Below are 15782 nucleotides of genomic sequence, written 5' to 3'. Positions count from 1 at the left end.
TAGACAAACAGCACAGCGAGCCGAACTAAAGATCTTCAAAACCTAGAGGCCCTACCTGCACATAAGGAGGCAACACCAGCTCATTTCTCTGCAGATGCTTTTCTCCGAGTTGCCATGGAGTCATTGGCTCACCCGGAATGAACTTTGTCTGCACAAATGACTCACCTTGCTACCAAAATCTATGTGTAGAGATTGTTATTAAGAATCCAATATTAATCAAGCTATGGTATTGGAGTTGTCATAGTTATTTCCTACTCTAAGCATAGCAAATAACGATGTTCTGTTACTTCAAATATCACAGTAAAGAAGTGTGGGTAAACACTAATTTTTTCACAGGAAAAAATTATGTTGCAGATCGGTAAATACCAAGATGTGCAAAGCAATCTGGGAGTATACGGGGAACTGAAAACACATTTTTTTCGGGGTTCCCTCCTTCGCTGGTTGGCATGGCTGTCAAACATCTGCACTGCTTTCACTGTGTAAATCCTGCATTTTACAATGGTACTGGAGCACCCAAACACCTGGTGTACGGAGTATCAGTCAGAGAGCCTTTTTTAGCTGCAACAATTTATCACAATTTTTAAACAAAAACCACATAAGCAAAATGCTTATGTTACTTTTCAATGCAGTTTTTTAAAATCTTGTTTTATATAGGAATTAGTTTAAAGCCCTTTGGATTGTTTGTTTGTTTAATCTAGGAATCTCTAGGCTAAATCTATCAAAGGAAATTAAAGTAAGTCCCAGCTGCCAGTGCATGAAAAGATATGATGCTATCACTACGCACAATTAAATGACAGTCATTTCTTCCAGTGAAAGTGGTGGGCTACAGGTTGATAAATCTAAGCCTGCAACTTTAAGCGATCCAGAAAACCACAAAGCTAATTCTGGCAGCATTTCTGTGCTGCTTCTCCTGTTTTGGAGTTTTCTGCTTTTTTTCTTAAAATTGCTAACCAAGTCCATTCATTTTTTTTTTACTGCAAATTTTTGCTTTCTTAAGAAAACAAAGAAAAAAACCCCACCCCCAGACACCCCAGTTATGTTTTCAGATTGGAGTCCATATTTAATTTTAGCTGTAAGTAAAAATAAATGTATCACATTCTCCCTTCATTCAAGTGACAAAACAATGCTGCAGATTAGATTGGCACCATAAACAATTTCTGTCTTAAAAGATACCTCAGACTGAAAAAAAAATCAGGACAGGTGCTGAATGTTAAAACTTTAACACAGGTGTGTGGAAAATCTTACAGAGAACCTGCCCACAGCATGCTTGACTCAAGGCAGTGCTCTTGCCCCTCATTTTCCTGAGCGCTATATTTACAGGATAACACCATATTTACAGGATAACACAGGAAAGGATACAGTTAAGGGGGGGAGGGGGGGAAGGGAAGCATTGGAACATTTATGACACCTTACCAAAAAAAAAAAAGTTGCAACATAAATTATTTACTAGGACAAATTGGAAATTCATTACTTTTTGTACGCTCTTTGCAGAAACAGCAGGAACAATAGCGCTCAAAAAAGCTGGGATAAGAAAAAGGTATGTAACATACTTCAACAAGCTAACTACACATTAATTAAAAATTACAAATTTGGCTTCATAAAGTACAGATGCCTGGGACACATAATAGCTACCAGAGAAATTGCTGTAATAATTACATGAAATTATGACTAATTACTAGTATATACAGGGTGTTTCACCTTATCAGATGGTATATTCGCACACCCAGGAACAGATACAACAGACAGTAAATACAGGAATTGAGATTCCATGCCACACATTCCTTTTCTTATTGCCTGTTATGGATCTGAGAAACAAGATCTATAGGGATCCTTTAATTAATACTAATAATTGATTAGCAGATCAGAAACAATGGCAACTGCTTAACTGCATTTTGCAAAACCTTCTGAAGTTCTGCTATTTGTTTTTGTTTCACACTGGAATGATAACAAAACCTGTTAAGTGGTCTTGCAAAATTAACTAGCTTCAAATGGTTGGGCTGGGATGGAAAGTGCCAGGTTTTGATCTATTTGCCATTCCAGGAGAGCAATGTCTTTCTAGAGATACAGTGTTCACACTGGGCATCAAAATTTTACTGCTGAGTACTCCAACAAAACCAAAATTTTTTTTAATGAAAGTAAGGGTAGATAAATATATAAAAAAAAAATCTGTCGTTCCCTTGAAAATATTCTAAGCAGTCTCACTAGCAAAAAGATTTAATGAGTGGGAAAAGGAGTGGAATAAAACATTTTAATCAACTTTGTTGCTATAAATAGAATTAAAGTACCATTGAAAAACCAACTGACATATTTTCACACTGCAGCATAAGTCCTCTAGAGAACTTTCAAGATTGTACCATCACATGTGAAGGTGCAAGCAAGCAGTCGACTTTTCATGCATTCTTTGCCTTATGATGTTATTTCCATAAGAAAAAGCTGGAAGTTGAAACTGTGACAACTTGCACTGACCCATGGGAATGCAAACATCTATCTCCTGATAACATGTTGAGATAATGCACGTCACCACTGCAGCCAGCATGAGGACACTTGTCTTCACTCATTTTATATCCACTCTATCACATTCCTGGCCACACTTGCCTATCTGTCCTTTCAACACACGCCTTACATTCCTCCAGTGAAGTGCACAACTCGCTCGTTCAAACAGAACGAGGCAGCACAATTACACTTTTCTTACTGCAGCTCAACAAACCTCAAAAGCTACTTAAAACTGCTATTCTAGAAGGTCAGTTTTTCACACCCTATTATGGGACCAGCCTACCTTTTTCTTTTCATAAAGAGTTTGGCTGTTGGCCTCAAGCTAGTCTTTCCTCCCACAAGACAGAAACACAGTGTTACACTCACTCTGTGAAATCTGGAAACCACCCAGAGAAAAGCACACCTGCAAGACTCTGTGTTTGCTATCCATTATTCTATTGATAACTTCTCCATTGTGTTGAAACCATAAGCTTATACTGCATCCTATTTGCCAAATTAGCCCAGTCTTTAATATCACAAATAGCAATAGAATCCTTATTTTTAGAATTCCTTGACATTTTTTCTGGATATAACCTCTTGGCAAAAATATTCCATTAATGTTCTGAGTGGTGTTGTAGGGGAGGTGGAAAAAATGCTGAACAAAAGCAAGAAATATTAACAAGAAAAATTGTGGTTTGTCTTCTGCCTGTTCCACGAGTGGAGAATCAGAACAGGGGAGAGAAAGGGGAAAAACCCAAACTGAAACGATTTCATTTTGCAGAAATGTATTTTTCAGTGTTTCTGTCACTGGAAAATAAAAATATTATTGACAATCATGGAAAAAAGAAAACATTTTACTCATGCAATTTTCCTTTTCAGAAACCATCTAGTAGGTTCTGATTGCACTTAATTCTTTAAAATTCAGATAAAATTGTGTTAGATCAAATTTAATGCTGAGATCAATTAACTTATAGCAGTTTATATTGGTTCCATTCAGCATCAAAATTACAGCCATCAAAACTGCATTACCTTTCGGGTGTTTACTAGTGAGGCTAAAGCAACTGGTATTACCTGTTGGACTCCAGTGCAGTGCAGGGGGAGCTTCTCCTGTGTTTGACATTATCTAAAGTGAGGAGAGAGTGGTTTGTTTCTGTTTCTACTTCAGATGTCTTCTGCCCCTTCCCTTGAGATGATACGTTGAATTAAACCATTTTTCTGGTGATCAAGAATCCAACCTAATGACCACTGGATTCATGAGTGTGGATGGAAATGGGTGTCAGGTGTGACCTGGATTTCTCATCTGGGGCCACAGACTCCTTGCTTTTGGCTGCTGATTTTTGTCTTCTCCTCAGAGTCTACTTACCAATGAATTCCCAGTGGGGATACAGAGCTCGCATTTTCGACAATGATGTCACTAATCTTACATCTTCTCAGTATAATTTTTCTTTGAAGAACCTCCCTCCCTCGCCTGCCAACCTACTACTATTTATCACTTGTGTTGTGGCTTCTAGGTACTGTTGTACACAGCACAGTGAATTACTCTGATGTTCATCTCAAGAGGCAAGCAATGATTTGTTACCTACACCTTGTGCCACAATAGATGAAGACCATGAGGCATAGGACATACATTTTAACTGGAAAAAAATAATTTTAATTTAGAAATAAGTAATTTTTCAGTTAAACCTTTACCAGATATGGTGGTGTGGCATATGCCAAATTCCTGGAAAAGCAAGGAAAACAACCCCCAAAGTCTAACACCAGCTATAGGAAGGAGTGTCTTCACATACATCTGAATGTTTGGATTTTAAAATTTTTTTTAGGGTGCATCTTGTGGGTGCAGTTCAAAAGACTGTGCTTTTTTATGTACAATTGAATACAGCGACCAATTTTCACAACACAAATTATGCTATCAATTTATAGTCACTGTTCTAGAAAAGGTATTTTCCTTGCATGCCAACTATAAAAGTTCAGTCACCTAAATTACACAGATTGATCTGCCTGTGGTGGAAATTACAATTTAAGCTTTATTTATCTGGGAGTATGCTATGCACCTGTTCTAACCACTAGACAAATTACCACATAATCCAGTGTCTGCTAATGAGGTATTCACAGACTCTAAAACCGAGAATATAACCCCTTTTGCCTAAAATCCTTCAGACCTATCAACCCTTAGAAACTAGCCCTGGCAAACAGCTCTGCTACATAGCTCAAAGGTCAGCAAGCTGGAGGAAGAACATACAGTGAGTTCAAGGGCAGTAAAAGAAGAGACCTTTAACTAATGAATAACAAACGAAGAATACTAGCTGATCCAATCTGCAGAGATGTAACAAAGAATGAAGGAGGAATGTATTACTAGGGCTGATGGTTGAAAAGTCCATTTTTATTTGTACCTGGAAATGCATAGGCAGTTGGTGCACAGTTTGAGAACTTTGAGAGCAGCCTGCAAGCAAAGCATACCCTGAAGAGACCAAGAGAGCAAGGAACTGCTTTGTGCTCTTATAGAAAGTTTTCAGATATTCTTCAGACATTGCCTTAGGTACGATGCATTTCAGTAATTCAACTCAAAAGTTAACAAGCCCATGAATAGTTTTATAACAGCTCATATACAAATTCAAAACATTGCAAAACCCAAGGGTGATCACTTTTGCTAACAGGGCTTTTGGTAAGATTCCTCAGTGTAGGGGGAACAGGAATTTCATTCCTCTAACTTCCATCAGTTGCTTCTACCAAAACAGCTTGCTGGAAACTTCCTGTTTAAGTCTCGGGTTGAAGCACAACAAGGGGAAGCGCACCGTCTGCACTCAGCTGCGATACCCCTCCTCCCAAAAGACATTCTGGACAGATAGAGCAAGTACACACGTTTTCAGAATATGAGACCTCCTGGCCTCGAGGCCATGATCAGCAGGAAGGGTAACAAAGCAGAAGCCTGAGGTGCATGACAGCAGTCAGGGCAAATTAACAATTGCCCATTCTATTCACAAAGAGAAAATAGAGCCATTCAAGAGCAAATCCATCTTGTCCCTGTGAGGGGTCACAAGAGCGTCAGAGAAACCTCACGGTCAACAGTCTCTAAGTGCTGGTACACAGGAATCCAGCAGAATCAGCATGGATACTTGATGCTTCGTTGCCTGGCAGAAGCTCCCCTGTCAGGGCGCCATTTTCACAGCCTGCGTCCTCCTAGGCTGAACAGGACTTGAATCTACCTGGAGGTTGAAGGTCTGCACAGTGCTACGTATTTTGCCGAAAAGCAACAGGGGAAACCAGAGGCAAGGCAAGACTCTTGCCATTTTCATCGCAAAGTGAGGGTTTCTTGGACGTGAAGGAAACAACTGCTTATTTAACAGTTGGCCAGTTACCATATTTCCACACAAAAGACACTAACAATGTAGGTAAGGAGACACCATTAGAACGTCTTTATTAGGAACCTAACCAATGCCTGCCTTAAGTCTTTAGATGAACATGCCTGTGTTCGCAGACTGCCCAAACAGGTCTATGAATTAGACACTTACTTAAACATAAGCCAGCTCAGTACACCTTATGTTTGCATCAGTTATCATCACTGGGACAACTATCAAAATATGAATTACAGGTAACTGCATGCAGCGATGTCTGCCCGTATTTGCAGACTGTGTGACAGACTTCTACGGATCTTGATCCTACCTCATGCATCTCAACAGATGCTAAGTCATATGCTACAGATAATATGTCAACTGTCAACATTGTTAACTCACCACTCATCAGGGCACAGAAGAGTTGTTATGAATATCTGTACAGCTGCTGGGAGTACTGATCTCATTTTAGCACCTCTGAGGATTGATACCACCATTTTTTCCCCTTTTCTTTTCCCCTTTTCCCCTTTTCTTTTCCCCTTTCCTGTCCTAATTTAGGACAAATCAAGCCTAAAAAGCCTAGGAGAATGCAACAGACCTCTGACCTCTTTCTGCAGGAATAATTTTCAAAAGGTCCAGAAGAATCTATGCCATTCCCTGAGCAGAAGCCAGCAGGGACTCTTCATAGCCCTAACATATATTCAGAGAGCCCTGAGTGAAGTTCAAGCCCAAGGAATTCTAGGTATGCACGATCCCAGCTTCAACATCTGCACAGCCTATGTGAGAGGTCCGTTTCACCCATGCAGCCTAGAGGTTTATGGCATCCTCTGTGTCCTGTACCAAATCTGAGCGATTCTTTCTCCAAAGCAGATTTAATATTGCTCACCATGTATAAAATGCAAACTTGGTTTTACCAGCCTCTTTAGTTCCTGCCATAACTTTTGAGCATGAGGTCATAAGGCTGCGGAAAGATGATGAAAACCTTCTTTAGTTCCTCTTAGGTCACGTACCTTGAATTTTTTATTTTTATGCTATAACTGCTGCCAATGAATTACGATAATACAGATTAAGAGGGTCATTTAGGGGTTACTGTGCCACTAACTGAGAAAAGAAAACAGCAGTGTATAGGGCCATGGATAACATATGAAACAATAGTCTCCTTCCATCCAAAATCTCTATGGATTCAGTATTCTCCTAGAGTATTCTCTTTTCTCCTTCAAGAAGTGAAATCCAACCCCTCCAACTAAGTTGGGAATTGTTATATACACTGTCTTCACTCTAAAACAAAATGACTACGCTAAATGGTCCAGCTTTCAATTTAATTGCTATTTTTGAAAATATGACAAACCCAAGACTCATGTCTTGCCTTCTCTTTTTTCACTTAGGCAAAGCTTTTGCTTACTAGTGCCAGCAAGATATGTAGAGACACAAACTAAAAACTTACAGTACGATCCTGAATACTAACAGCAGAATTGCAGTTAGTCCATCCATAGGTTTATTGGGAACTGTTCTCTTCCTTTGTATTTCCAGCAAACCAACTGGCTTAGCAGTAGTAGCTGATCCATTCAGTTAAAATGCCTCTCCAAATCTGAGGAGGTCAAAGCCCAGCCATTAGCACGCAGTCCTACTACACGGGATCGCAAATCCACGTTAGGGAATATTTTTGTGTGTGTGTTCCTGTTGTAGGTTTAAGAGCTTTTGAGAAGTGTTGTGCTGCAAGAGATTCTTGTGGGGCAATGCAACAGAGTCTCAAAGATATGCAGACTACATGCCGCAGCCAAGGACAGCATTACTGTTAAAACATCTTTTTTCAACAGTTATGGCTCTCCCTCTAGTCAATAAGGAAAGGCAATCTCACTGTGAGTACAAGGCTGATGCAAGAGTAACCCATCATCTAGGAGAAATACTTAAAACTTGCTAACTTCCACAAAGGATGAAGTTTCAGATAGGATGGAATAAAGATTGCCAAGGAAACTAAATGCCAGCTGCTTACCCCAAACTGGCTGCTTTATACTGGCTCTTGAGTATGCCTCACATTTTTCACCATTAAATGGAAAGTGCTAATAAAAAAAATACCAAATAATCAGAACATAAAAGTGTATAACGATCATAAAATAATACATTTTTCTTTCTTAATGTTTCAGCTGTCTGAAGAATAGTTTTCTGGTGTAAAAGAGATAACTATATATCTTCTGATTTTATTGGCTGCAGATTACACTAATTATCATAAAAAATTACTACCACTAATAAAAATTCTATTATAAGTTACTTATAGTAATCTCTAGGGTACTATACTTAGCTTAGAAAAGATCGTAATTACACTGCATTACAGGGAGAATTTGTTTCCTGAAGCAGCTTTAACACTGTCTGTTTCTTTTAACATTTTAAAGTTGTTAGGTTTTTTTTTTTCCTCTTTCCCTTTTCAGGTCAAATGTTGCCTGTTATTTTCACTGTGCAGGATGTGATTTTATCCCAGAATAATGATCCATCTCTGTTGCAAGTGACGCAAATGAAGTTTTAAAATCACAAATATCTGGGTGGGTTTCACCTCCCAAGGGGGCTGGCATGTCTCAATGGAAGGATGCATAAAAGGGAAGACCTAACACTCTCCGCCCAAAGGGAAACACATTCTGTATAAAATTGCTGGAAGCTAGTGGGTGTTCACAAAAAATACAATGTTCGGATTTTATTTGACAAGACAACAATTGTTATTTTCCCTTTTAGATACTTTGCATTTTACCATCTGTGAGGTTGATGACTCTTAAATGACCTTAAATCATACTGCTGTTAATGGCAGTGGTTACAGGCAAATGTGGTATTCTCTGCACTACCTGCCTTGGACTGAACATCAAATTAAATAGCTTTACTTTGATAGTTGACACTGTAGTAAATAACCTCAAAGTCCAACTAATTAAAATAAAATTGAAACAGTGGCCATTTCTTTTAGAAAGGGTTTCAATGCTTCAATAGCAGGGCTAATCAACATCTTAATTAACAGTCATATAAAATGAAATAGCCCATTTGAGTTGCTTTAAAATAGACAACTTATTTATGCAAAGACTAGTGGCATATTAATTGCTAACACTAAGAAAAAAATACGCCTTTGAGCTTTACAGCTTCCTTTGCAGCAAAGGATTTGAGAACTAAATTGTGGAAAAAGCGTATTACAGTAGTTAATTTTATGGCAGACATGAACCAGAAGCACAAGCGAATCTGGGAAAGTTTTGTGGTGTGTTTCATTTTTCTAGTTGTTTCTTTTTTTTTTCCAAATGAGATTAATTAATCAAAGTAGCCTCGTAATATTCCTATTCTATTTAAAGTTAAGCATTCAGGGTTTACTTCTGGGAGACACTGACCAAACTGGCCGTGATCCAATGAAGCAGTTAACTCTAAACACATGCATCTTCCCACTGAGACCAGCTGGATGACTCAGGAGCTTGAGTGCATACTTTTCAGTTTTGGAGTGGCCTACTCAGGACCCTGCAGGACTGAACCTTCTCCTCCCTGGTCCTGAAGCATGCACAGGCACTCAAAATTGACCCCGGCAAACAATCAAAGGGCTACTCGTTTGGGTAAGCATTTCCAGGATCAGGTCCCAAATGACTCATCGCCTCCAATTAGTCTACCTCAGGTTGTATCTTTAAATAGCTTTCATTTACTAATGTGTGCGAGGGAGGAGCAGCAGGGAGGCATTACATTTCCTTTCCTAATTACTTTACTTTTGTTGACATCTTGGAATAAGTTTTTACTTTCAGAGGAGAAGAGTTGATTTACACTACAGAAAGAGCACAGCAAGCATGAGAAAATTATTTGCCCTTCCTCCTGCCAGGCATCCATTTCCTTTTCACTGTTGCTAACAATGCGCTAACTATTTATGCATTTGTCAAAGGATCCCAACATAAGAAAACTATATTTAAATCACTTCACTACAAAGTGAAAACACAAGGTAATGATTCAGACTCTATTTAAGTAATAATAATATTTGCACAGACTGCCTGGCGAGCATGCTGGTAGGTGGCAGGAGCTCAGTACAGTCCTAAAGAGTCAGCAGTAACAAGAAATCTGAAATAGCATTTAATTTTCTTCTTTAAAAAATAGCTTTTAATTTAAGACCCTGACATATGCACAAGAATGTGTCATTTCCCCTGAGTAAAGCCTGATTTCACTCCATTTTTCAATGAAGCTGAAAATGAGGGAGCTTTATTTGCAGAAGGAGATTCAGGGGGCCTTGCAAGTGCCCAAGACAGAATTTTATTTGTCTACATGCAATGAGTTACTTTGCTTATTTTGCAGGTTTCCACCCTCGATCATCAGCTAGAACTAACTGGAACCCAGGCTGCCATCCCAGCCCAGATGCTAAGGACAGGAGGATGTGGGAAACAAACGAGGACATCAGTGTTGAGAGTATGTTGAGACTGAAGCGCATTGACAGGGTAACAAGGCAACATGCTGTACATGCTCCACAAAGGAGATCAGTCCCTCTGCTGTCAGCCTGGCTCTTCTCATAAGATACATATTTGCATAACCTCATCTTCAAAATTTAGAAATCAAATAGAGAGCCCAAACATTTTCACGATTTATATAAAGCCGAGTCATATAACAGAGTAAACAAAGACAACGCAAAGAATAGTGTCTTTCACTGAATTCTTGAAAGCAGCAAAAACAGATGGACCAAAACACTGATGCTTATGTGCGCCTCGTTTTGGCCACTGAACAAAACATTTTGTAGTCAATTTAAGGACAGATTTGCAAACAGTTTAGGAAGGCCGATATGTAGAAAGAGTGTATTTACGCATGGAAGGAGTCACTTCTATCTGCCTCCTCACGCAGCACTCACCTTTCGTTTTCAAAGTGGGTAACTACAGTCTGAAGTATCTGTTGTACACCTATGTTGTCTGAAAGTCTGATCCTCTAAAATCCAGATTTTTTGCAGCAGATGACAACTGCAGATAAAAATACAGACCAGCCAAACTCGATAGCATCCTAAGATTCATGGAATTAAAGGTGTAAGCAATCTTCTATTTATTTACCTATACTATATATTAATCTTTCATCACATTACAAATTACAAGTGACACATATCATTTTATCACAAAATTCACTTTCATCTCCAATTCAGTCAGGGAGGAGATAGAAGCTGCTAAAATGGCTGCAGGCTTTCCTCCCTTCTGCCCAGCTTGGCATATGCTTGCACATTGCACGATATGGTAATGTCATCCTGACACAGTGGGATTCCACTCAGGCTCTGGGATATTGCAACTTATTTGTATTGGGCACTGTGGAACAGAAAATTCAGCGGCTGAGGGTCCCACTTTGCAATACAATGCCTGGTAGCCATGACAGAGGGGAAATGAGATGTAATTCCAAGTACATATAATATCATGTGATAAGTTAGATTTTTTTATTTTTAATTTTTTAATTTTAATTTTTAAATATTTTGGGGTTTGGTTTTTTTTTTTTTATTTTCTTGCTAAGAAAATGCAGAAGTCCTTGAATCACTGTGGTTGGATAATGGAAACATGATAAATTTTGTCCGTCTTAGAGGGCATGGGGAGAATCTGAGAAAAATTCAGAAACCATCAACCAAAGACAACTCCTCTCCATCTCACCAAGAACTGTAAAACCAACAAAATAAGCAGATTACTAAGCACAATCACTCAAACAGATAAACACACCTAAAAGACAGCACTAACAATATTGGCAGAGCACCATTTTGTTAGCTTCTGTTTGTATATCCTGTTCCATTCCTTTTTTTCTATGGTTTCTCTGTCACAATTATTTAGATTACCTTTTTCCACGTTCCTTGTGACCTTCGATTTTCTTTCTCAACTTCCATACCGTACACGGGGCTCAAGACACTAAAACTCTTCAGCTAAATAATAGCAACATGGTAATGCTGGTGGGCAAGAAATGTAATAGAAGCCAGAATAACTTTATGAGCTGCCAAATCTGAGCTCGAGAATGAATTCGTATTTTTTTTTTCTTGGTACAAACACTCAAAGCCTTAAGTATCTTATGGGGTTTAAACAATAACTGAAGACTATGAACTAGCAGCGATTCTATTAAAGCTTTGCCCCAAAGGAAAATTAAGACTTATTCTCTTCCTCTTCTAGGAGAACAGAGCACTTCAATACCATGTGTGTTTTTCATTTAATGCAAATGTCAATATGCTTTAAAAAGCATTATTTCTAGCAGCAAAAGCTGTGCCTGGGCAAGATCATTCTGATTAAGTACATACAGCTTATCCCAAAACTTGTAACCCTGGTACATACCTGGGTATTGGTAGGAAAGTTACATAGTGAAATGCTTTATCTTTTCACCTGACCAAAGAGAGACAGCAAAGGAAACATATAGATAATTCAAAACACTGTTCATTTTCCAGCAGATCAAATGCAACATGACCTAATGCAATGGTCTGCAATGAACAACCTAATACAAAAGAAGCGGGGAGAGGATAGGAGAAGTGTTTCCTGTTCTCTCAGGAAAAAAAGACACTCACATATATCGAAATCCAAAAATGCTAAAAATATCTTATTGAGGCAAGTACTGACTCTTTGATGGACCATTAATTGCTTCAACTTATTTTAATTTCCTCTAAGCATTTTGCAGTTAGCAGTACAACGCTATTCACATGATGTGAAAACTCATCCTGTTTCAAGAAAAATTACACAAAGATTTTACATCATCAGTTTTTTTACCCACAGTAAATCAACACAGCGATATAAACAGAAATCCTGACAAAAAGAAATGCCAACTTTCTAACACAATGCTTAATCACAAAATACACCCTGCCTGTAAACTTATTCTTACTTCCATCCAGCTATGACATGAAAACATCGTGCATCGTATTTCTAAATTTTCAAATGCAAATTTCCCCAAATCATAAGCTTATGAGTTAGGGGAAAAGAACTGCAGGAGAGACTTCCCTCAAGAGCAGCCCCTGGTTCCCAGGTAAGTGCTGACAGGGGTTTTACACGCTGTGGTATAGTGAAGCTGCAGTTGCAGGCTTTGAACTTCTGCAGAACATTTCATATTGCTCACTTCTCATTTGGATGCAATTTTGTTAACTTCAGAACCAATCTGTAGAAATCTAGCTAATCTAACAATACTAACAGGGCCTTTGTTTTGATTGCTGATTAAAGATATTCTATCTGATTCCAATGCGAACGAGGAAATCTCTTTAAAATGATCCTCTGTTATGCATGGTAATCTGAGGCAAGGTGGGACCATTCCCAGCTTTGCTGGGGCTGAGGTCCTCCCGGCTGTTTTCTATGTAATGCAAAACAAATAAATTAGCTTCTAAGAAGCGGAATGTTTTCCAAGGCCTCTTTCCCATACTGCTCATTAACTGAAAACTCATTAGTTTCAAGGGGCTTCCTCAGTAAGTCGGGAGCAACATCCCTTATCTGTCACACCATACGGAACACCCCCCCACCCCCCCAGTTTTACTCTGCATGCATGTGCCACTTGTTTTCGAACAACTGTCTTAATGTGTAACTTGGGCTTAACTCAAGTTTTGCACCCTTCAGCTTTGTTCACTTCTAACCAATTCTTGTCTTAAATGGCCAAAGCAAAGATCTCAAACTTTATTTACCATGTAACCTGTCACTGTGATAAAAAACTAAAGCCTTTTCCAACTTTCAAGGAAGAGACAAGACTTGTTTAGTTTTCCCTGGCACTTACTTCTGCTTTGCAAACCCCATTCAAATGCAGACAGTTACTTTTGAACACTGAGGGTAGGTGTTAAATTGAGATTATGGTAAACAGCAGATTTCTTTGGTTGGTGAAGAAATTATTTCATGAAGACACAAGAGAAGTAAGCAGAGTTTCATGTCACTTACTGTATGTGCTGATCAGAGAGTGAATGATGAGTTTCTTGCTGTGGACAGCTGCTCTGTGGAATACTGCGCAGACTTCAGGTGGAAGAAAAAGAAATTCATGCTTTAAAATGGAAAAAAAACCTTCTTAGCCCTTTTGTGCAAAAAATAAGCAGATCTTTCTTGCCAGATTTATTATTCTATTTACATGTTGCCTGAATGTGTCTAAAAACATTTTGAATTTTTTTTTTTTCTGTATCTCATTTCACTATTACTGTGACAGCTTGCTTCTGTCAAAGAGAAAAGACCGCCTTTCTCTTTATTATATTCACCAATGCTGAGATCTAGGACTTTCTTAGTCTGAAGGGAATGCCACTTTGGTTGATGAGGTCTATATCATTTTAGCTATGTTGGGTACCAAGTTATGAGTAGGCACAAGAGATTTTAAACGTTACTACTATACTGTAAAAGACAGAGCAAGCAGGTGTTCTCCACAATGTAGGTTTTATTTCGTAATGCTAATTAGATAGCAATTATAGCTTCTGTATGTTACTTGATAGTTATACTTAGTAGACAAAAAGGCAAATGCTACAGATAAGATCTTCCATGTCCACACAAAAAACGTAGGAAGGGCCAAACTTTCCTCAAAACAGCTGACATTCTGGTGGGCCACCACCTCCTCCTGCCAAGCTGGAACTAAACTTCCATCAGGTAGGCAACCTGCAGCTTTGAAAGCAGAAGAGCACATGGCCTCTAAGAGATGGCCAGGGACTAATGGGAAAACAGGCTGAAATCTTCTACTCTGACCATAAATACAAAGCTGTCCATTTCTCTTTTCTCCAAAGCAGGGGTTGAATGGCCAGTGCTTTGCTGCCATTGACTCCCTCTGTTGGCTGTATCTACGTCCTCCGGCTCCTGGCTTTCAGATGGCACGCACATATGCTATTCAGAGCAGCACAGACTGTCATCTGCTTATCTAGTGTATTATGTGACTAGTGAAGTGCCACATGGTTGAACACCAGGAAACATATTGCTTGCTTTCACTATCAATGACCTAGAGGGAAGAATATGCAAGAGAGGAAATTTGCGGTGATAAACTGGGGCTGGGACTGGGAAGCAGGTTTAAACAATGAAAGAGCTTGACAAAAAAAGTGACTACTAACTTCAAAGATTAAATGCTTGGCCTATACAAAATGGGGCGCTGCTTATTTAACAGGAATAAAATATAAATAGACAGGGCTAGTGCAGTAACGTGATCAGAAAGCAGAATATGAAGTTTTAACTGGCGTTAAAAAGCTGACACTTACAGAAGTGAATGTCTTTCTCCTTGTCAAAACTCTTAGCAAACCCTGTGCTTTCTCCTATGTTTTCTGCATCATTATGCACATGATGTCATTTCTAATAATGAAGTTCAAGCCAGTTTCCAGTCCTAGGCATGCAGTACATGTGTAGAGAGCTAACTTCTGCAGGACCACATGTTCTCATTGCAAGCGGGTCACTCAAGATGGTAAACCAGCATACGACTTCAGCCTCAGTTTCATGAGGTGGGAAACAGCTTTGAGTACACACCACCAGCCTTCAAGTATAGGTGCAAGGCAAATTCATGAATCCCCTCCTGTGCCCTAAGTTGCTAATTTAAATGTACCCATTGCATCAGGGCTGTCTGAGAGCCCCCACCACAGTGACTACTTATCAAACAATATTAATAACAGGACCTAAATTTATGTCATCTTACAACCCTCATATTTCTATTTTGCATGCAGCCACTTACCTTATGGAGTAAATTCCACGGAAAAACATATACATGTTCAGAGAGAGGATACTCCAAGCCAGGATCATCCAGTCTAAGCTCACCAATTTTGCTGGGGAAAATGGATCAAGTTAGGGACTTCAGTGGAATTTAGGTTGAAATTAGAAGAATATGAGCCTTCCTCTGTAGAAAAGCTTTTTGTCCTGTATAATAAAAAGTACTAGCAGAACATCATATTCAAATGCAGAAGATACTTGGACTTTCTATTATCCTGTTTTATGTAGTTTTTAAGTAGACATGTTATTATATGGCTATGCTCTCAAATCAATTTGAGGAGCTTCATCTAAAATTTGGAACCCACCAGAAGATAAGATTAGGTTATCTGAACCTATATCATGTATTCAGTTCATTCTC

The 15782-nt window shown here is 38.8% G+C and overlaps 2 long non-coding RNA genes across 2 annotated transcripts in view; one reads left to right on the top strand and one right to left on the bottom strand.

The window, feature by feature from the left end:
• The window catches only part of LOC148051004 (uncharacterized), a 19649-nt gene extending 15864 nt beyond the window's left edge, over positions 1-3785 (top strand). The window contains exons 2-3 of the long non-coding RNA XR_015700725.1: positions 1492-1537; positions 3638-3785. This is a non-coding gene — a long non-coding RNA (uncharacterized LOC148051004). The remainder of the gene's footprint in view (positions 1-1491; positions 1538-3637) is intronic.
• LOC148051003 (uncharacterized) overlaps positions 1-15463 on the bottom strand; it is a 23898-nt gene extending 8435 nt beyond the window's left edge. The window contains exons 1-2 of the long non-coding RNA XR_015700724.1: positions 15390-15463; positions 13643-13742 (exon numbers count right to left, since the gene is read on the bottom strand). This is a non-coding gene — a long non-coding RNA (uncharacterized LOC148051003). The remainder of the gene's footprint in view (positions 1-13642; positions 13743-15389) is intronic.
• Positions 15464-15782: the final 319 nt, after the last annotated feature.

Source organism: Nipponia nippon, unplaced genomic scaffold (genome assembly GCF_047370975.1).
Source record: "Nipponia nippon isolate SJK-2023a ecotype South Korea unplaced genomic scaffold, ASM4737097v1 scaffold_7, whole genome shotgun sequence".
NCBI classification, from domain to species: Eukaryota; Metazoa; Chordata; class Aves; order Pelecaniformes; family Threskiornithidae; genus Nipponia; species Nipponia nippon.
This window is presented reverse-complemented; position numbering and strand designations above follow the sequence as displayed.